Here is a 23060-nt window from a genome sequence, read left to right on the forward strand (position 1 = left end):
ATGAAATCCTATTATATAAAATCAAATGGTATTTGCTTTGATATGTAGGCTAGTATTGGTGTTAGTAGTTCAAACAAAAATGAATATTCTAAATGTGAACATTTAATGCAATCACTTTGTAGCCTCCTCAACAATTTAGCTGTAGTTAAACACATTACAAAGCAGTAAAAATAACTAACGTCTTTTTTAATTAAGCCTGACAGTTAGCTACGAATGCTACCTAACTAGCCAGCTCACTAGCTAGGTTAGCGTAGATGTATAACTCAGCATTAAAATGAAGAGTGGTGATAGCAGTGGCAGCTAGCTAGACGGTCAATTATGGTTTACCTTTGCAGCGCCGTGCACGAGTTTTCAAGAGTTAGTTAGACAAACAACTCTGTGAAGAGCAAAAACACACAAAGACTATCCGAAACCACTCCCTCTTTCACTCATTCCCTAGTCTCTTTTTGAGAATGAGCTTTGGACACAACCATAGTACTTGTGTGGTTGTTGTAGCTCATGTTTGACAAGCTAGCTGCATGGTAGTTGTTTGTTGCGCTGGGACGTGTGATTGGCTGAATGAGTGAACGAGGGGCGGTCCCTGATGACGAAATCACTGTAAAAACTGAAAACCATATCAAACCAACTAAAAATAACTATTTTAATAAAACAAGTAATTGTTTATAATACTTTGTGATTATATATGTTCTTTGAGCATTAACCCTTTCAGATTTGAACTTTAGTTTTTTTAATCTAGTTTTTTCTAATAGATATTTATATGTCCACTCAGGTGGACAGTATGCGTTCAGGGTTTAAACTGAAGAGATGTACATTTTGAAAAAATGATAAATAAAGATGTGCAAACTTAAAATTACATTATAATAACATAAGTATATTGATTTACGGCCCAAAAAGATATTGCAGATGAAGTATTTTCAAGAATAACCAGGGCCAGGGGCCAATTTGAGGCCCCACGCACAGTTATTTGATGAGTGCTAGTGGAGCCTCGCAGCGGCAAAACCGTGCCGCGCCACCCTAATTGCGCCACATAATTGCGCTACATAATTGCGCGTATAGGTGCGCATCAGATGAGGCCCCCTCGGCCCCTCCGCAAGGTGTGGCCCCCTCCACAAGGTGAGGCCCCACACAGTCTGCATGACCTGCCTGTAGGGAGGGACGGCCTTAGGGAACAACAGCAGCAGTACCAGTACGAATTGTTGAAATATAGCCAGTGATGCATGACGTCCACTGTAGTGGACAGGTGGTTTACCATGATTTCCCGCAAACATAAAATCAATACTTTGATCATTTATGAATTATATGATTCCTTAGTTGTTACTTGATGTCACCACATTTTTTATACCTGCAGGGGACGCTTTCCATGAAAGGATTGGAAAGATATAGATGGGTGACTTGGTCCATGTGGCTTTCTGTCGTCCATCTTGGTTTAGAGACATGTATCATGCACTTACACTGACTTGGCACTGAGTGGCAGTGTATGGGATGATGCAATAGGGTCCTGACTCCTATGTAGTGGCTGATTGTGCAACTATGCAAAAAAAACAATGCATATACAAGAAAACACCGTTTGAATAGCTCTCCACTGTAGTGACCTCGATGCATGAAAGGGTTAATATTGTTATTCAGGCTATTAGGTTATGTTTGACTTATTTAGGTTATATTGAATACTTTTATGGCAGTTCATTTTTTCTTGCATTTGTTATATAAAAGTGGTAATCGCGAACACAAATCTATTTTTCAGGTACAATGTATAGCCATCCAAGTCAGATAACACAGTGTGCAACAAATAAATGCACTTACATTGGCATTTTGCAATTTAGATCCATTTGCAGAAGTTTCCAGTCAGAGGCATCTGCATTTATAAAGCTCTTGTACCTAGCTCTGCAATGAAGACATAAGTCTGAGGACCAAATGGGGGTCAGACAACCTGACTTTGTTATTTCCTTCTGATGTACTAATGTCAATCTGGATATGATGGCTCCAAATCCTCCTGCCGTATAAAACATTAAAAGGTACACCAACATCCAAACGCTTATTCCTAAAAAACTACCTCGGATTGCATCATTAGAAAGGCTTTTTATGTGTCAAAGCAATAACCTGGAACGCTGTGTTCCCACACGTCTGCCTTGCCTGACAGGATAAGTAATTATTTATGTGGAGATTGTTTAACTCTAGCCCTTTGCAGACAAATAATGGTTGTATTATGTTGGGGGAAGAAAGTAGATTTGATGCTTTTGATAAATGTGTTTTCAGGGCAATATTTCTGTAATGATGTGAGGACATTGAGCCTCTCATGGCTGTGATAGGATTTGGGACGGTGTTTTTGTAGGCCGGGGTTGAAGCTCAAGCTGTATGTGTAACAATGATATATGTGATTCACCCACTCATCTGAATGGCTGCTACTTGTCAATGTCAATGCTTATGCAACACAGTTCAGCTGTTTTTCATAGATGCAGCCAGGATTTGTAACCCTTTTAGTCCCATATTTCACTCCCTAATATGACAAATGTGCTCATGAAGGCACAAATGAATGGGTTTTTGGAGGGAGCAGCTGGGGTCATTACCCAAAAAATTGGCCCTCGAGGAACAAAAGTGCAGCGTCTGCTCTATGCATGCTTCTATGTAAGTTTTGTGTGTATGAGACCTTTGTGTCTGCTTCTCACTGAAACGTCACCCTGATGAAAGGAGACCCAGTGGGGGGCAATTTGCCTGAGAGAGAAAAGAAGGGGGTGTGGGGGTGTTGAGGGAGAAAGACAGCGAGATTAAGCTGTTTATAGTCTGGGCTAGCTGTCTCCAGGTTTCATGGGGATAAAAACTTCAGCACTGTTCAAAGATGCATTTGAAACGACATACCATTATCTATTCATCAATGCTGCATCTCATATGCGGCTTTCACACCAGCGCTTTTCCCTTTCTAGCTCCGAGCTAGAGCTTTTCTGGTTCAGCTCCGGTTTCCCTTTTCTGCTCCCGCTCTGTTCACACCGCCCAGAGCCCGACTGGTGCTGCCGCTGCTGCGTCATGACGTCACTGTTTACATTGCTGATTTGCTCCCCAACGGTGTTACGGCGCTCACAACAACGGGGAACTGCGTCGGGTCGATGATCGTGTTGCTTTTAATCACACGAAACCAGATTAAATTGAATAACGACTTCTCCAACCTTATGATTTTCTCCAGAGTGCCGTGGTTCATTGTTTATTAATGTGTTTCTGCGGCATTTACCGACCGCTGCAGTGTTGGCTGCTCTTCCACGGGAGTTTATTCTCCCGTTAGCTCCCGGTTGCGTCTATCGTTATTCCAACCCAGTTTAGATCCCACTTCCGCATTACGCAAGCATCGACGCGGGGTTACGTCACAGCATCAACCTGGCGTTACATCCCTATGGTTACATCACTGCCTCACGCGGCACACCTGCAAAATCTGAATCTGCGGCACACCCGCGAAATCTGAATCTGCGGCACACCCGCGAAATCTGAATCTGTACATCTGTGTGTATACATGAATAAATACATGTGTGAGTACATATAAGTGTGTGTTTATATGTTTATAAATGAATAGATGTGTGTGTGTATATATATATATATATATATATATATAAAACAGTATCATTAAATAATGCTGTGTGTGTATAAATGAATGAATACATCTGTGTATATTTATGAATAAATACATGTGTGAGTACATATAAGTGTGTGTGTTTATGAATAAATGTATATAAAATAGTATCATTAAATAAATATATATATAAAATAGTATCATTAAATAATGCTGTCAGATAAATGAAGTACACAGTAATAGTCAAGGTTATATTCAATATTCTGCACTTACACCAGCTGATAAGATATTTAAAACGTCTTTTGTTTGTCCTGAAAACGACATTTGAGAATACACACAGGCTATTTATAGATGATAAAACACCAGTAATACAATCTCAGGACTCTTCGATATGGCTTTGATTACAGGATCGTTTACTTTCAGTCAACAAATCCTTTGGAAAGACAAAAAACAACTATTCAATATCCTGCTCATCCTGCTTTACCGCGACCGCTATAACTGCCGAAGAAGAAGTCTATGACGCTATCGCTTAGAGCTATACGTTCTTGCGTAATGCGGAAGTGGGCGTGGTTAAATCTAAACTGGGTTGGAATAACGATAGACGCCTCCCGGTTAGCTCACACTGCAGTGGCCGCTCTAAAGTATTCACTGTCCGACTCACACAAGCAGCTGATACATATCCCCAGTTCTCCTTAAGTGAATGTGTGTCAGTCTGAATTGACGCTGTTTGGCATCACAACGCTGTTATGAAAGTTTCTCTGGTATAAGATGGGTGATGTTAGTATAGCAACCGAAGCTAAACTGTTTTCTAGAGGCACATTTTACCGGCGTATTTTTATTATGATTCTACTTGTGATAGTCGGACATGACAACCTGTGCAGCCCATGTATTGATTCCATCCGATAGCTGCTATAATACAAAACAAAACGTCTGCCTCTCTCCACAATGATCAATAACAGTGAACGGATGGTCAAAGTAAGGTACAAATAAACAGAATCACACGAAGCCTGGTTAGTGTTGCCTGACTTTATAAAGTGTGTTTATAAGCACTGAAGAGTTTATCGCCGGCCACTAGAGGGCAGCGTCACTGCTGTCGCTGTCCGGATATGCCGTGCTCTGACCCGGTAGTGCCAAGCGGCCATTTTAGTTCAAATATTGTTCATTCACTCCGCCTCGAGTTGAGACGTTCATCCACTCATTCATGTAAGATTGTTTCCACTATTGTTTGGTGTGTCTTTACTCTATGTAATTGAATATATGTGTATTGGTCATGACATGCATGTATGTAGTACTTTGTCAGCTTATCTTATCTAGTATCTATCTAGTACTTTGTCAGCTTATCTTGCTGCATTGCTCTGTTTCAGGGTGTCGTCATCCTTGTCATTAAAGTACCGAAACTGACATTGAGGAGTGTGTTTCTTCAAGCACTACTGCTTGTAGGCAGGCATGACAGTCGACCCATGTTCAGGGGAGGTGGGTTTAGTTTCCTGCACGCCTCGACGTAAGGGAGACGTAAGCGACGCCATCTCTTAGCTCCGAAGCTCTTGCCTCTAGAAGTGAACTGGATTCCGGAGCTAAGAGGCAGCGCCGCTGCGGTATGAACAGGAAAACCGGCACTGCGTGGGGCCAGGTGACCCAGGGGACGCCCAGTGCTCATGTCCTCAGCGCACGGTCCCCCCGGCGGGCCCCGCAGCACTGCCGTTCCCTTGTACGCCAGAGAACAACAACCGGATGAAAGGTTGGCTACTTGGGAGATATGCCTCGTCGACGTTCAATACTTGCCCCCATCGAGCACTACCATGCATGGAGGGGCCACCTATCGAGATGCACGTGGACCCCGCAGCTACGCCTAGGGCATGTCACACCGCGGCTACAGTGCCTCTACACTGGCAGCGGAGGGTCCACGTTGACCTCCTGCGGGACGAAGCCCTTGGGGTCATTGAACGTGTGCCATACGGCGAGCCAGTGGCGTGGTGCCATCGTATGGTAGTCACTCGGAGCACGACGGTTCCCCACGCAGGACCGTCGACCTCTCCCCCCTCAACAAGTTCTGCCAACGTGAGACCTTCGCCACTGAGTCCGCCACTGAGTCCCCGTTCCACCTTGCACGCCGCACCTGGAAGACCGTCACGGACGCCTGGAACGGCTACCACAGTGTCCCCCTGTGTGAGTCGGATCGCCACCTCACTACCTTCATCACACCCTTCGGCCGTTGGCTCTACACCAGGGCACCACAGGGTTTCCTGTCATCAGGGGATGGCTACAACCGTCGGACTATGAACGCAAGGAACGTTGTGTGGATGACACCATCCACTATGACACCGACCTGGAGCAACACTGGTGGAGGACCATCGACTTCCTGACGCGTGTCGGCCGGTCGGGCATCGTGTTGAACCCAGACAAGTTTCAGTTCGCGGAGAGGTGCGTCGATTTCGCTGGCTTCAGGGTGTCGGAATCTACCATCGAACCGCTCCCGAAGTACTTGGACGCCATCCGGGACTTCCCCACCCCAGGCTCCACGACGGACATCAGGAGTTGGTTCGGCCTTGTCAATCAGGTGGCCAACTACGCCCAGTTGCGTGAGACGATGGCTCCATTTAAGCCGTTCCTCAGCCCACGCTGTGTGTTCCTATGGTCCCCTGTTCTGGAGGAGGCCTTCCAGGCGTCCAAGCAAGCCATAATGGAGGCCATCCGCGAGGGCGTGGAGATCTACGACATGCAGAAGCGTACCTGCCTCCTCCCTGACTGGTCCATGCGTGGCATTGGCTACTTCCTGCTCCAGCAACACTGTCACTGTGCCTCGGGCATACCGGACTGCTGTCCAGGTGGATGGAGGATCACCCTCACGGGTTTGCGTTTCCTGTCCCCTGCGGAGCAGCGCTATGTGGACGTCGAGGGAGAGGCCCTAGCTGTGGCCTGGGGTCTGGAACAGACGCGGTACTTCACGCAGGGGTCCGACAACCTCGTCGTGGTCACCGACCATAAGCCGTTGGTGAAGATCTTTGGCGACCGTACGCTGGATGAGATAACAAACTCGCGTCTGTTTAGACTCAAGCAGCGCACCCTCCCATGGTGCTTTGACATTGTGCATCTGCCTGGCAAGAGCAACTATGCCGCTGATGCCACGTCGAGGCATCCTTCCCCCTCGGGCTCAGCGAACGGCCTCTCCTTGGGGCTGCCGAGCGGGCCTCATGCCGTGGAGTCAGCACTCATGGCCTCCATCCGCGACGACGCACGGGAGCTCGGAGCCGTCTCTTGGCCCCTCCTCGCACGGGAGACAGCGGCTGACGGATGCCTCGGCCACCTCCTCCAACTCATCGAGCAGGAGGGTGGGATTGACGTAAATGACCCTGCCCTGGCGAGTCTGTCATCGGTCTGTGAGTCCGTCTACGCACAGTAGGGCGTCCTGCTCTATCGGGACCGCGTTGTGGTCCCCCCATCCCTCCGTGGGAGAGTCCTTCGGCATCTCCATGCCGCTCACCAGGGGACCTCAGCGATGGGGCAGCATGCCCGAGCCATAGTTTACTGGCCCGGGATGTCCGGGAACATTCAGGCCACCAGGGACGGATGTGCAGACTGCAACCGCAATGCTCCGTCACAGGCGGCTACACCCCCCCTGCCGTCCTCACCCCCGACCATGCCATTCGAGGCGGTGTTTGCTGACTTCTTCGACTATGGGGGCCGCCACTACCTAGTTGTCGGGGACCGTCTCTCGGGCTGGGTAGAGGTCCTGAGCTCTACGGCGGGTACTGCCCTGGCGGGCTCAGCTGGCCTGGTCCAACACCTCAGTTCGTTCTTCGCCACCTTCGGCGTACCGGAGGAGCTCTCGAGCGACGGTGGTCCGGAATTCAAGGCGAGCAACACTGAGGACTTCCTCCGCATATGGCACGTCAAACACCGTGTGTCTTCCGTTCCGCAGTCAAATGGGAGGGCGGAAGTTGCGGTTAAGACTGCTAAGCGCCTCCTGATGTCCAACACCGGCCCGTCGGGCGGCCTTGATCAGGACCGCTTCCTGCGTGCTATGCTGCAGTTGCGAAACACGTCTGACCCCGACTGCGACCTCTTGCCGGCGCAGATCATCTTCGGCCGCCCCCTTCGTGGCTCGCTCTCCTTCGTGAACCGCCTCGAGAAGTTCTCGAACCCGCATATCGGCCTAATATGGCGCGAGGCATGGGCGGCGAAGGAGGACGCCCTTCGGACCCGTATGTCCCGTACCACCGAGTCTCTGGGGACTCACTCAAGACCGCTCCGCCCATTGGCACTCGGCGAAAGGGTATTCCTCCAGAACCAGCAAGGCCCGAGCCCCCACAAATGGGACAGGTCAGGGATCGTGGTGGAGTCGCCGGTCCACGACCAGTATTGGGTCAGGGTTGACGGTTCGGGACGTTTGACACTGCGCAACCGGCGTTTCCTCCGTGCCTACACGCCGGCCACACCCTGCGCCCGTGAGCAGTCGGCTGCGCCGTTGCCGCCGCCCGCTGCTCTGGGCCATCATCCCCCGCCTATCCACCCGGGCTGGGCGACGCCCCAGGGGATTGCTCAGTGGCCGGCTGTTGGACCCCGCGACTCGGCTATGGGCGCTTCCCCACCGGCACCTGCTGGTGAGGCATCCTCTGACCTCACCGTTCCTACGGGTGCCTTCCTGGGCGCACCGCTCCCGGTGCCGCAGTCGCCGCCGACGCTTCCCCAGCCTACTCGGCCAGGCCGCGTGAGGAGGCTGCCTGCACGTTACGAGCCCAAATCCGGCAGCTGGATTTAGACCGTTAATCTATTCCGGCCCATAGTTTTCCGGTCTGGGGGGGATGAAGAGTTTATCGCCGGCCACTAGAGGGCAGCGTCACTGCTGTCGCTGTCCGGATATGCCGTGCTCTGACCCGGTAGTGCCGAGCGGCCATTTTAGTTCAAATATTGTTCATTCACTCCGCCTCGAGTTGAGACGTTCATCCACTCATTCATGTAGGATTGTTTCCACTATTGTTTGGTGTGTCTTTACTCTATGTAATTGAATATATGTGTATTGGTCATAACATGCATGTATGTAGTACTTTGTCAGCTTATCTTATCTAGTATCTATCTAGTACTTTGTCAGCTTATCTTGCTGCATTGCTCTGTTTCAGGGTGTCGTCATCCTTGTCATTAAAGTATCGAAACTGACATTGAGGAGTGTGTTTCTTCAAGCACTACTGCTTGTAGGCAGGCATGACAGTCGACCCATGTTCAGGGGAGGTGGGTTTAGTTTCCTGCACGCCTCGACGTAAGGGAGACGTAAGCGACGCCATCTCTTAGCTCCGAAGCTCTTGCCTCTAGAAGTGAACCGGATTCCGGAGCTAAGAGGCAGCGCCGCTGCGGTGTGAACAGGAAAACCGGCACTTTTCAGGCTCCAGCTCCGAGCCGGAGCTGAAAACACGTTGGTGTGAAAGGGGCAATAGAGAGGAGTCGAGCTGCTCAATATGCTCTCAATTACCTGTCTGGCAAGGTAGTACATGAATCTGCTTACATAAATGGGCTAAAAAAAGGGGGGGGGGGGGGGGGTTTATTCCAAAAGCAGGATAATTGTTGAAATGTTTACTTCTGGTTGTCGTTTGGTAAGCAATGACTACTCAAGACAACACAACATCTGTGCATTGAAGAAGTGACAATCACAGGAACACTTAGAAGGAGAGTGTAAACCACATCCAGTCGACAACAGCCAGGGGATATGAAAGTGATAACAGCCGCCGCGTCACTGTTCCTCCTGATGTCTGTAATAATTCAAGATGAGCAGGTTTGCCATCCAACATTCACCACAGGGGGGGGGGGCTCCTTAGTGTGTGGAATGTGCCAGAGTTATACAGGAGCTGTGGTACACTGCCCTCCTCTGGAGGGACACAGTTATCATCGATAGCAAGGACACACATTTATATTTCCTGTCAGCAGAAGACTGTTGTTCTATAATCACTGGTGGATAGTTATGTTTTACTTAAGGAATAACAAGAGTAGAAATACCATGTTATAAGTAAAAGTCCATCCACTCAAAAATCATACTTCTGGGAAAGTATTAGCATCAACAAATTCTTAAAGTACCAAAAACAAGAGAACTAAAGTAGCGCAATGGCCTATTTCATACAAATATATTTGAGTGTTTTTGGATTTTAGTGATTGGTTCATTAGTGTGTTCATCACTTCGGTGTTGTAGCTGCTTGTAAAGGAGGGTTCTATTTAATATCTAAAGTGGCAGGGTAGCTTGTGAAGTTTGTATGTATGTATGTATGTAAGATGGTACAATGTGTTAAGAGCAATCATGTAAATGTACCAGATTTAGAGGCAAATTGTTATCGGCCAACCCTGGCAGGTTGATGGCATACAAATAAATCAAGGGATTAATAAAGTGTATCCTAACATAATAATATGTACTGTATGTTCTACAGAGGCACCATCGAGAGCATCCTCAGCAGCTGCATCACTGTGTGGTTTGATAGCTGCACCGCCTCCAACTGTAAGACCCAGCAGCGTGGACATTTAAAACACCTGCCTCACCCGCAAAGCACCCAGCACTGTGTGGGTGACCCCTCCCATCCCTCCAACTGCCTCTTCAGCCTCCTGAGGTTCCGCAGCCTCCAGTCGATTTCCTCCAGACTCAAAAACTGTTCCACCAGGCTGTTAGGATGCTGAACCCTCTCCCCTCCCTCCCACCTCTTCCCCCTGCCCCAACTGGGCCTGGATTGTAGCACCCACCCACACATACACACAGAGACAGACACACACATCTAGCACAATACACTTTTCTATACCCTGCTACAGTCATTTGCCCTATTGTACATATGTTTACTGTTGTATATTCATCCTCATCGGTTTTGAAGTGAATGTTATTTTGTATATATTGACTGTTGTGCCTTTTATGTATGCCTCTTAGTGTGTGCATATGCAGTGTATATATACAGTATGTGTCTATATCTGATTATGTATGTGTATATTATTGTGGATTGTGAGAAACAGCATTATGTATCTGTATCACACAGAAGATTGACAATAAAGTTGACTTTGATTTTGACATGATTTCTTTTTTGGATAGTATTTTTGCTATTTATTTAAATCATTAAGGAACCAGTATAAGATAAATGTAGATAGAAAAAAAGTACAATATTTGTAATTATTTTTCTACAGTAAAAAAGTGTTTCAGTGACTGTCTTATTGTATTTTCAGTTTAAGATGACCATAGAACAAATTGTCTTAAATTGTCTTTATTTTATATTCACTCTTTTTTTCCCATTGTACCGTTGTTATGTAAAATACGCCTTTCACCATTTGTCACCTTTAGTTGTTGTGATGCAAACTAGCTGTCAAGCTAACCCCCGGCCCATTTACTTTGACGTTAGCGTCAATGTTGATTTATGTGCACTGTCCCATTTGTATACATTTGAAAACCAAGTAGCCGACTTGGTATTCATACATGTCTAAATGTATTTATCCAGTTTTATATTACAATTAGCTTCTAACATGTTTAAGGGTGTTTGAAATAGAGGTTCTATATACTGCGTTTAAGGTGGTTTTAAGTTTATCTATCTTGGTGCCTTATATTTCAGAGATTGTTTTGTACTAATTGGAGATTTATTTTGATTTTGTACTTCGGAAACCAGCCAAATGAAATAAAAGTAGGGAAACAAATTAGGAATAATTAGGAATAATCTGGTGGTATACTGTCCAAAACTGGTCAGACGGGGTCAGGGGTCACAAGATAATAAGAGGTGTTGTATTGGAAAACAGAATGAGAAAAAGAAAATTCTACTACAAAAGATAAGAAGAAACTGTTATTTTAAAAATACCATCTCACAGAGGTGGAAGACGTACTCAGATATTTTACTTAAGTATAAGTAGAACATAGTGTAAAATGACTTTGTTACAAGTCAAAGTGCTGCATTCAAAATATTACTTTAGTAAAAGAACAAAAGTATTGTCATCACAATATTCTCCTGCTTATTGTGCGTACTGGCATTAAATAATTGGGTTATCACTATTTATTTTTAACGTGTTCATCCAACCCCGTCTCATAAAAAAACGTATAATAACTACATTGGTCCACAACGTAGGACGTAGTATTTCTACAAAAACGCCTCTGAAATTGTAAGATCCCTACGTTTTTTTTCACCATTCATTCCAATGGCTGGCGTCTATGTCACGTGATCTTCACATTTCTCCCTGCAGAAAAATGGCCGAACTTCGTTTTATTCTCGGTGTAAAATGCCTATTTAAAGTTACTTTGGCCATTAAAATGCGTTTTGATGTCATTTGATGCGAGAAATATGAGTTGTTATTTCAGATTATGTGTGCAGTTGATGCACATGATCTTTAGTTTGCTAGTTATTACGAAGATTACTTCAGGAAATGTGTCGATACGTTTTCATTGTTACCAAGGTGGTTGCTAGGTATGCTGCTATCGATATTATTTCTGTTATGTTGTGTAACAGTTTAATGGTGTAATCTTTATTGCTACCCCCTTCCCCGTCAATGTATAGTGTTGGTCCACAGCGCAAACGTATTAGTTTAACAAAATCCGCATCTAAAATTGTGGCATAGATAGCCTACGTTATTTTCCCCTGTGCAATTCCAGTCTCACATCTCACATCATATCGTCATAAACAAATACCGGAAACAGACCGAAAACACTTTATTCCGAGTGTGCTTGCTTTTCTCTTTGAAAGTCATCACATAACGGCATTGTAATACACGGTTCGGCTGCATTAAATATTACATATCTGCCGTAGTTCTCTATTTATAGAGCCCTGATGAGAAGACTTCTAGACAAACATGAGGAAATGCCGCCAACACTGAAAATGTGACATGGATCATAAATATAAACAACATCTTACATTTCTTTTCACACAATACGGCTCCTTGCAGTATCAACACTAATTCGGCGGACTTTTATATTTGATCCAATTGGTAGATAGGCTGTATTTACACCATAAAGGTGCACAGCTGATATAAAGGGACACCTAGTGGTTAAAGCATGTTATTGAATTTCATTATTTTATTAGATATTAATAGGATCCCTATAAAGTATATTCATTACTCGTTATTCTCTACTAATAGTTAATTAAAGACTGTATATAATGACTATTTTGCACATCCCTTTCAAGATTTCAAGATTTTCTAAGGTTTATTGACATATCATATACACAAACGGTGTAGTTATGCAATGAATGAAAAACTTTGTGTTTACCTCCAGCAATGTTAACTATGTTGAAGCGCTTATTTTAACTGATATTATACATATGTATTATACTCTTATATAAGATGTATGTAGATAGTATAAGAAATGTGCAGAATACGACAGTTTAATGGTGGAGGTACACACATATTGATAGATGTCTTGTAATGCACTGTTGAGGAACCTGCGACCAAAGTTTTTCATCTTGTCAGGTATTGAACAATCAATAAATAAAGAACACAGAATTATTAAATATAAAACACAGAATTTGTGTGATTATACTAAATGATTTACAAATAAACACCACTAAATATTTACAACTGTTACACATGCTGATGTAACGCAAATGTTTCCAACTTGGGATCAATAAAGTATATCTTAAGATGATCGATGGCTACTGCCATATTTGCAAAATGTGCCTCTGAACCTTGACAAGTGCATGTTTCAGGCTTATCAATGAACAACAGGAGGGGTCACAAACATAAGACCAGCTGTTAAATACAGCTCTTCTGACCTTAGCTGGCATGTGGGTAATGCTGCCCATTATGGGCACAAGCAATTTTCACCCATTTATTAATTATATGTTTTACATTTGAGTGTTTCCTATCCCCTAAACCTGCAGGGATGTACACCGTTTAATACTGGCCACTTCTTATTATGGGAAATACAAAAACGTCTTTTAAAACTACAACTCCCAGTAGAGATGTGCCATATCAATCAATCAATCAATGTTTATTTATATAGCCCAATATCACAAATGTTACATTTGTCTCAGTGGTCTTCACAGTGTGTACAGAATATCAGTATGACAATACGACACCCTCTGTCCTTAGACCCTCACATCGTACAAGGAAAAACTTCCGAAGAAAACCCAGTTTAAAGGGAAAAATGGGAGAAACCTCAGGGAGAGCAACAGAGGAGGGATCCCTCTCCCAGGACGGACAGACGTGCAATAGATGCCGTGTGTAAATTGAAAAGATAATACATTTGCAACATAGGTAGTCCAAATGTTTGCAAATGCATGTGTGTATAATAGGAAGATGAATCCACGAGGATATCCATCCAGGACCGATGATCCAGGACCACAGCCACGACTCGCGATCCAGGGCTCGCGATCCAGGACACAGGACCGCAGGATCATCCATGACTCCGGATCCCAGCGTATATAGACACCAAAAGAAAGACATTTGGGGAAGCTGGGTTAATCGGAACATGAGAGTACACAGGTATAGACAGAGAGAAGGAAGAAGTAAGATGTCCCCCGACAAACTAAGCCTATATCAGCAAAACTAGGGGCTGAATCTAATCAGCCCTAACTATAAGCTTTATCAAAAAGGAAGGTCTTAAGCGCACTCTTAAAAACGGATAGGGTGTCTGCCGCCCGAACACAAACTGGAAGCTGATTCCACAAATGTGGAGCTTGATAAGAAAAGGCTCTGGCTCCCATTGTACTTTTAGAGATTCTAGGAACAACCAACAACCCTGCATTCTTGGAACGCAATGCCCTAGTAGGACAGTAGGGTATAATGAGTTCTTTAAGGTACGATGGCGCCTGCCCATTAAGGGCTTTGTAGGCGAGAAGAAGAATTTTAAATTCTATCCTGTGTTCTATAGGGAGCCAGTGTAAGGCAGCCAGAACAGGAGTAATGTGGTCCCTTTTCCTAACTCTGGTTAGTACACGAGCCGCAGCATTTTGAATCAGCTGAAGCGACTTGACTAACTTCTTGGTACTCCCTGATAATAAAGAGTTACAATAATCCAGCCTAGAAGTAACAAATGCATGGACTAGTTTCTCTGCATCGTTTGAGGCAAGATATGCCTGATTTTTGCAATGTTACGTAGATGGAAGTAGGCGGTCCTTGAAATTGATTTTATGTGGGCGTTAAAGGATAAATCCTGATCAAATATAACACCAAGATTCCTTACAGTCTCACTGGAGGCCAAATTAATGCCATCCATAGTTAGTATATATTTAGATAATTTGTTTCGTAGATTCTTCGGGCCAAGTACAATAACTTCAGTTTTGGTCGTGTTTAACATCAAAAAGTTTAAGGTCATCCACGTTTTTAAGTCCTTAAGGCAGTCTTGAATTTTATTTAGATGATTAATTTCATCAGGCTTGATTGATAAATATAGTTGAGTATCATCCGCATAACAATGAAAGTTTACAGAATGATTCCTTATAATATTGCCTAACGGAAGCATATATAATGTGAACAAAATAGGTCCGAGCACTGAGCCCTGTGGCACTCCATGGCTAACTTTGGTTTGCGTGGAAGATTCATCGTTAACACGTACATATTGAGAGCGTTCAGATAGATAGGACCTAAACCAGCCTAAAGCATTTCCCTGTATGCCAACTAAGTGCTCTAGTCTTTGCAATAGGATATCATGGTCGATAGTATCAAATGCAGCACTGAGATCGAGCAAAACAAGAATAGAGACAAGTCCCTTGTCTGAGGCTATTAGAATGTCATTTGTGACTTTAACCAGAGCTGTCTCTGTGCTATGATGTGTTCTAAAGCCAGACTGAAAATCTTCAAATAAATCATTGTTTTTTAAGTAATCACACAACTGTTTTGCGACCGCTTTCTCAAGAATTTTTGAGAGGAACGGAAGATTAGAAATAGGTCTATAGTTGGCTAAAACCTCTGGATCGAGGTTGTGCTTTTTAAGAAGCGGTTTTATCACTGCTACTTTGAATGATTGTGGAACATAGCCTGATAATAAAGACATATTCATAATATTTAATAAAGAAGTGCTAATTAATGGAAAAACTTCCTTCAACAGCTTAGTTGGAATTGGGTCTAACATGCACGTTGATGGTTTAGAAGAGAGAATCATTGAATGTAATTGTTCAAGGTTTATGGCTGAAAAGCATTCTAGTTTACTATCTAGTGTAATATTAGAACTTACGTTTCCGGGAGCTTTTGATAACACTATACTGATCAAAGGCAAGAGGTCATTAATTTTGTTTCTAAGAGTAACAATTTTATCGTTAAAAAAGCACATAAAATCATTACTACTGAGTGCTATGGGAATAGAAGGCTCAATCGAGCTGTGGCTCTCTGTCAGCCTGGCTACAGTGCTGAAAAGAAATCTTGCATTATTCTTATTCTCATCTATTAATGAAGAGTAGTAAGCTGCTCTCGCTTTACGCAGTGCTTTCTTATATTCATTGAGAGTAATATGTTCAAATCCAGTTTTGGACAGTCTGCCGTGGTTCCATCCCATTTCAAGTGCTGTTCGAGGCTCGGCACACTCTCAATCACAGAGCTTGAGGACTATCACGGGGTTTGTCAAGCGAAGCGGAGAGAATACTTACTTCCGGGTGTAATATTCTGTAAAGCAAATGAGCTGCTCCGACCCTCGGTCCTGACGGACTCCAACTTGTGTTTATTAATCAAACAAATAAATAAACACAAGGATAATTAATTTATGTGTTATTGTTGAGTAAATGGAGAATTGCACAGGGGAAAATAACGTATCTATGCCACAATTTTAGATGCGGATTTTGTTAAACTAATACGTTTGCGCTGTGGACCAACACTATACATTGACGGGGAAGGGGGTAGCAATAAAGATAACACCATTAAACAGTTACACAACATAACAGAAATAATATCGATAGCAGCATACCTAGCAACCACCTTGGTGACAATGAAAACATTGTATAGACACCATTTCCTGAAGTAATCTTCATAATAACTAGCAAACTAAAGATCATGTGCATCCACTGCACACATAATCTGAAATAACAACTCATATTTCTCGCATCAAATTACATCAAAACGCATTTTAATGGCCAAATTAACTTTAAAATAGGCATTTTACACCGAGAATAAAACGAAGTTCGGCCATGTTTTTTTTTTCTGCAGGGAGAAATTTGAAGATCACGTGACATAGATGCCAGCCATTGGAAATGAATGGTGAAAAAAAACGTAGGGATCTTACAATTTCAGAGGCGTTTTTGTAGAAATACTACGTCCTACGTTGTGGACCAACGTAGTTATTACACGTTTTTTTGTGAGACTGGGTTGGTTCATCACAGCTGGTAAATGCTGAGCTCATTTTAATTACTTTGTATGCTGCTGGATATTTTAACCTATAATTGTATAGTGAACTTATTCATGTATATATTCTATTAGCCTATAATAGTGAACTTATTCATATTCTATTAGCCTATTATCTGAATATGTAAAGAAACTAGTGACTAATGTTGTCAAATGAATGTGGTGGAGTAATAAGTACGATATTGGCTTCTAAAATGTAATGGACTACCCCAAAATCATCCAAGGTAATTAGGTTGATTAGATGTACTTCATTATATGACGACAATGGCAGAGCAATATGGCAGAAGTATAATCAAAATCGAAAACCAGAGGTGAGAACATTTACCTGGGGTCCAACTTCTTTTTTTTGTTTTTCACATGTTCCAAATGACTCTCTGGTGTGGCTCACATCCATTTCCAGGGCTTCCCAACATGGTGTACATTTGAGTTGACCTTCGCAGCTACTCGAGAAAAAGAATCCCCAGCAGCCTGTAGCTAAATGAGCACTGCATACAGATTAAGAGGGAGTGTGAAACAGCTTGCACATGGAAACAGCTTGAGTGCCTGCATGTGCTGCACTCCACCAGTCTACGCACTTCCCTCTGTCAGGGCCCCTACTGTTACAAAGCTTTATTTTGTCTGATTCCTCTCTTGCACCTCAAGGAAAGAAGATAAAGATGAGTCAGTGGCTTATTGGAGGAAACACGCAGGAGCCTTTAAAGACCGGAGAGTGGAGAGAAACCGAGTTCTTTGGTTTTTTATTTCATGACTCCAATTATTTGTTAATGTCACACAAAACAGCTAAAAAAAGTGCATTGATTGGACACCTGAAGGGCTTCACTGTCCTTTTCCCCCAGAGATCTATGAGGTCTCGGATGTCTCTGACGGGCAGGATTTGACACCGTGCCACAATAGGAGACCTTCAATTGAATCATTTTCAGGCTTGACACATCAAGGTTTCAATCAATTATTGCATGAATACTTTTGAGTCTGATGCCGAAATTGTCACAAATATTTTAAAAAGGCTTGAAGGAAAGTGTTTCATAAACCATAACATTTGAATGAAAGTGAATCCATTAAGAGAAGCATCGTGAAGTCCAGGGAAAGGACACAGCGGAATCATTATTAATATATAGAATTTAAATACAGACATCTATTAAAGCAGAAATATTCTATATTTCCCTTTTTGCCTTGGGAATACTAAACGTATTCTTGTCTATAATTTTACTCCATCGATAAGGTTATCTGAATATTTCCGTCCATCTGTTTTAGTTTTATGTATGACCGCTAAGCTGTTGTGTACATTCACCCTCCCAGCAGAAATCCACACCATCAGGCCACACTTTGGGTACTCTTTGTAACATCCCGTCATGTCTGCTAAATTATTCATGTCATGTTAATCAGGTTCATGTTATTGTTTCACGTTTAGTTCATAGCCCAGGTTAGATTTATGTTTAATCAAGTCTTTTTGTTCACCTGTCTAGTCTTGTCATTGCACTTCCTGTTTTATTTTGTATTTACCTCTTGTCTCTCATTTCAGGTCCCCTTACTTCCTCCCTTTATGTGTTTTCCCGCCATCGTCAGCATCTGCCCCGCCCCTGATTGTTTCCACCTGTTCCCAATTACCTCATGTATAAATAGTCCTGTCTCCATTTGTCCTGTGCCAGTTTGTCTGGTCCCTTGTGCCATTAAGAGAGCCAGCTTGGCACGCCAAGAGATTTTGTACTTTGTAATCAAAGTCAAGTTTATTTAGTTTGTAGTTTGCCTTGCTACGTTTTGCCTCTCAGGAGTGATTTTTGTTTGAACTTTATACTTATCCAAAGTAAAGACCTTTTGAACAACAAACTTTCTTTTGAGTCCAAGTGTCTGTCAAGGCTCTTAACACTCTTACATAACTAATGTCAACACAGCTTGAAAGTAGTAGCTACCTGTGAGGGCTATCACAAAGTTGACTATATTCTCAACTTTTATTTTATCTTCTGTCTTTTCTGTAAACAATGGCCACCTCCTAACTCTCTCTGATAAACCATAATCTTAGTGACAAACACATTTTTGCTTTTGTAAAGATCATCTCAGTTGAGTCAGGAATAACCAGAATAAATCCGTGGCATTCAGCAGCAGCACACACATTTTAATTAATATCTTTATAACTATGACGGACAAAGGTTTTGGAACTGCTCATTGGAATAACCACATCCATCAAACTGGGCTATTTGAACACCTGCACTTTAAAAGTAAAAATAGTGCAATAGACAAAGAGTCACAGGAATAGGAACAATATGTACAAAGGAAATAAAAGATTTAAAAAATATATATACTGTAATAGTATATAATATGTGGATATAAGGACTGTTAACACATGTACAAATGACTACCTTACTATGGGTGACCATTAATGTTAATTGAAAGCTGCAACAAACATATTTCTGGCAGAAAAATGAACCAGCCTTGAAAAAAGGTTTATAGTCTTATCATCCTTTCATGTGAACATTGTTTCAAAACCTTTTTCTGAAACATGTTTCTCATAATAATAGTTGGAAATATGGGTATACCCATGGTACAAGAACAAAAATGGACATATATAAATTCCTAAGTATTGAAAAGCAGTATACCTGCAGATCTTAACAATCAGTGATCTTCAGGCGGTCATGCCCAGTCAGCCGTACCTGCAGTTCCCTATTTATTTACTCATCCATTACTTTGCCCATCTGTTCCTTCTCTGGGGCACGGGGCTGGAGACCATCCCAGCATGCACTGCCTGTGAAGCACGATCAGTTATCCTCAACATGATCCAAGAGAAAATTGTGAAGAGTAGTTTTGTGTATCTGATCTCATTCCTTGTAAGAAAAACAACCTTTATTCCATCAGGCACAAACATGATGCCATATTGTTCAATTTGAGAAGCATAGTTAATGCAGTTTGACTCTCTGTGGATCTGGATATACATAGAAATAGATTAGCACAGCAGTGAGAACTTAATTTGGTGTGTAAATGCCAAAAAGCGTAGATGGAACAGCATCAGTGAGTAAAAAAAATGAATAATCAAATTAAATATATTAAAAAATACCTCAAACTATGTGATTATAATTAAAAAAAAAATCAATATTTCCATTGAATTATTCTACCTGACTAAATTAGAGGTTTGAGGGGTTTGTCCTCAAGGTGGCAGAAAAACTCCAAAAGAAGCATAGAGACAGTCAGAAAACACAGCCTACTAACATACCACACAGATCTACACACAGTAATGTCACAGAGTCATGTTTAAGTGATTTGCTAAGTGAGGTGGGGGTGGGTAATCTCATTGTGTTGTGATTGATCAATCACTACGGAGCCGACCTGCTAACCAATCAGAGCAGTTTGGCCTCTGGTTTCAGACATAGGGTTAAAAGACGCACTATATAATATATGAGTAAAAATAAAGCACTTTTTGAAAATGAAAGCGTGTAAATATATCACTGTAGATGCACTACATTCAAATATGAATCTGAAAATGAGCCCTTTTTATATATTTTTACCCTCAGAGCCTGAAAATGGCTAGTCGCTAAATGTGCATGTCTTTCATTTGCAGGTAGTGTACTGTGGATGATTATGCGCTATTTTGCTGAAACAGATGCCTGCTGCTGCTGTAAAAAGATGTTGATTAGAGCAGTAGGCAGTCACTGTTCACAAAATGAATTTGAAGGGAAATAAAGCAGACTGATTAACTTTGATGCATCCAATGTGTGAAAATTCATTGTGAATATCAATGGAAGTGTTCACTGACCACTGTTGATTGATGCTCCATGCACGTAAAGCACAACTTGTCATCATCACAGGCACAGTGCTGCAGACAGCCCACCCCAGGTGGGAGAGGTATATTATGAGTTCTGTTATTTTTTCGGTGACGTTACGCCCCACCTCTCTCAGTCCCAGCAGGCATTATATATTTTGTTTTATTAGTTGCCATGAGTGCAAACTTTGCAAATGGTTTCCTTAAAGGTACCAAGACATGCTTTTCCCGTTATTACCTGTCCCCTTGTGTGTTATGTAGCCTAGCTTTTTCTGCATGTAAATGGTCTGCAAAGTCACAAACCCTCAAAGTACATCCTGTAGCGAGTAAAACCCTAACACAGAAAAGACCTGTCTATGCTGCCCCAGAACGTCTTGTTGGAGATTTTTATTTTTCCATTTTTTTTCTTCCTGAGTATAGTGACGTAACGATACCCAGGTCCAAATGGACCAAACCGCGGAACTCCTCACACACACTCACTCAGCCTTATCTTTTCTCAGCCACGGTACTCTGCGGAGCTTCGCCGGCACACATACTCAGGCTGAGTTCCGTGGTGTCTCGCAGACCCCACGCAGCAAACAGGAAACGACACCAGTAATCCAGCTCACACTGTCCGCTCCTCGAGCCTCACAGGGCGGAGCAGCGAGCCCCGCAACGTCCCGCCAACACGGCACCCAGACCCCATGCAGCATTCTCATCTGTTTGTCATTACTGGTGTCATTTTCTGGTTGCAAACAAACGCCATTGTAACACATAAACACTGATGTTCCGCTATAACGGTGGTGGACTCATCAGAACAGAGTGGGCGAGCTGACCAATCAGAGCACAGTGGGCTCATAGGGAGGGGGGGGGGGGGGGCAGGAGCTCCAACAAGCCGTTTAGGACAAAGAGTGGATACACATACTATACAGAGATACTGTATGAGAAACCAATGTGATTTTGGAACATTGAACAATGTAAATCTATTCTAGTAGACCTCAATAATGGAATTGTGATTAGTAGAAATGGCCATGGGACCTTTAAATAAAGTTTTGGAGTGTACAGTTTCCTGCAGTCATTTGTCTGGGAGCATATTGACCCATTGTGGCAGGAAGGTTCTGACAGGACTTAGCCAGCCTCTGTAGCATGAACTAAATATCAATGTAATGCTGTTTTCAGCAAACAAGTTGTGTCAAGAGTGATGACTGTGCTGTCAGTGTAGTCATGGTTGCAACCCAGTCTCACAGCATTTCGTGTTATAGTCACCAGTAGCGTGGCGTGGGGAAAAACATTTGGGGAAGCCAATAATACGTCCTTTCTTTTGGGTCGGGGGTGTGGTGGTCAATGTAATAACGTAACCAGATGAGTGATTACAGCACCTGGTATCATTTTACACACATTTGTATCATACAGATGCAGGACTTACACACACCTGTTATCTAACCGACATGTCCGCACGCACTCTCCAGCCGAAACTCTAATAAGCATTCATTCACAAACTAAATCAGGAGACCTTTAACGTTTTACGTCCGATTCACTCCTTTTTTCCTCGCTGTACACAGCTCCAGTTTGGGCATTAGCCTGTCATCAGATTTTATTTGTTGTTGCTGCTGTAGCGGAAGTTTAGTACAATTATTTTTGATTAAATACTCCAAATCTCCACCCTCCATAATTGCACTTGCTTCAGTTGCTTGCTACTTTCTAACGGCGGTGAGAGTGGTGCAGTGGCGCTATCTATCTTCTATCGATTCGTTTTATGATTCGAAAATTATAAAAGTAGGGTAGACATGTGGATATTTTCCGACTGAACACAACGTGCATTTATCTAACAGGTTCGTTTTCCACTGACCTTATTTCGAGCTATTTTCCAAAATCCTATGGAGAAATCCCATTGCCTTTTTGTCGAGGGAAACCGAGCGCAGCTTACTTCCGGGTTTTAGGACGCGTCACTGCAACACTAAGTTGATGCGATTTGATTGGATTGTGAGGCAAGGGAAGCCAGCCGCCTCTCTTCCCTTGGCATGGCCCTGACCAATCACAGGTTGGCAGGGGCATGACGTGAGCCTCATCTGATTGGTCAATCCCTCCATTTTTTTTCACCAAGGGAAGCCAATTTCGGCTGGCCTCCTCTCGCAACAGAGAGTGCCATCTACTGTTTCACCATAACATCTAGAGGGGCGCTGTTTCACTCTTTGTAAAATACTCAATGAGAATGGGGGAGAGACGGGCCGGCAGCAACACACAACAAAGAATTTCCGAAACTAAACGAAGTGTTTTTATTTATTTATTAAAAGTATAACTACAATCCAAAAACACAGGGGAAGCCTGGCTTCCCTTGGCCTCCAGGAGAAAACGCCACTGATAGTCACGACATTTACTCTATTGATTCGTGTTCACCAACACCATTTTCCCCTTTTTTTCGTGTCACACAGAACGATTTTAAAAGCAATGTATTTCTATTGGTAGTGTATTTCGTGCCTACAACACGTATTTTTGTCTGGTCGAGTCTTGGAAGACCGG

At 43.1% G+C, this 23060-nt stretch overlaps 2 protein-coding genes across 4 annotated transcripts in view; one reads left to right on the plus strand and one right to left on the minus strand.

Moving 5' to 3' along the window:
* carmil3 (capping protein regulator and myosin 1 linker 3) overlaps positions 1-483 on the minus strand; it is a 115497-nt gene extending 115014 nt beyond the window's left edge. For all 3 annotated transcript variants that reach the window (XM_034103654.2, XM_034103653.2, XM_034103652.2), the window contains exon 1: positions 328-483. The gene's annotated coding sequence lies outside the window, so the exon portion shown is untranslated. The remainder of the gene's footprint in view (positions 1-327) is intronic.
* LOC117461967 (zona pellucida sperm-binding protein 3-like) overlaps positions 1-23060 on the plus strand; it is a 526690-nt gene that overhangs the window by 238073 nt on the left and 265557 nt on the right. The gene's annotated exons all lie outside the window — the stretch shown is intronic.

The sequence above is a fragment of the Pseudochaenichthys georgianus genome, chromosome 17 (assembly GCF_902827115.2).
Source record: "Pseudochaenichthys georgianus chromosome 17, fPseGeo1.2, whole genome shotgun sequence".
Taxonomy (NCBI): Eukaryota; Metazoa; Chordata; class Actinopteri; order Perciformes; family Channichthyidae; genus Pseudochaenichthys; species Pseudochaenichthys georgianus.